This window comes from Galeopterus variegatus, unplaced genomic scaffold, assembly GCF_000696425.1.
Source record: "Galeopterus variegatus unplaced genomic scaffold, G_variegatus-3.0.2 Scaffold6124, whole genome shotgun sequence".
Classification (NCBI taxonomy): domain Eukaryota; kingdom Metazoa; phylum Chordata; class Mammalia; order Dermoptera; family Cynocephalidae; genus Galeopterus; species Galeopterus variegatus.
In genome coordinates this window covers 83,545-84,060 of record NW_007732235.1, presented here as the reverse complement: position 1 = coordinate 84,060, position 516 = coordinate 83,545, and positions in this window count along the sequence as shown.

Below are 516 nucleotides of genomic sequence, written 5' to 3'. Positions count from 1 at the left end.
ACACAGACCCTGCTCTCCTGGAACACATCATCTTGTTTGGCTGTTAGATGTGTAGACAAACACAGCTGGGGCTTTCCCTGCAAGCATTGAAAGTTTACTGTTTTGACTGGAAGGCACATAATAGGTAGTCACTTGTCTTTGTGCTGAGGCTTTAATCTCCTTTATTATTCTGTTCTCAAAATTCAGATTACAATAACTCTTAATACGTTTCTGAGGGTAGTAAATTAAATTTTCACTATATTATATTTTATAAGGAAAATATGTTTCATATTAATTTTTGAGAATTTGGACATTTGCAAAGGAGATTTGTAACATCTTCCTGTAATTACTATGTACTGTGGTAAGTATATTTTTTTAATATCTTTATTAAAACTGTTCCTAAGGAAGAGATAGATCGATAGGAGAGGTTTTTGTGAGGAAAATAGAAAATAAAGCAAAGATCTCATTTTCAACATAAAAGCATTCCCTGGTTTTGTCAAAAAAGATCAGATTCCTAACAAGAAATGCAAAAATCAG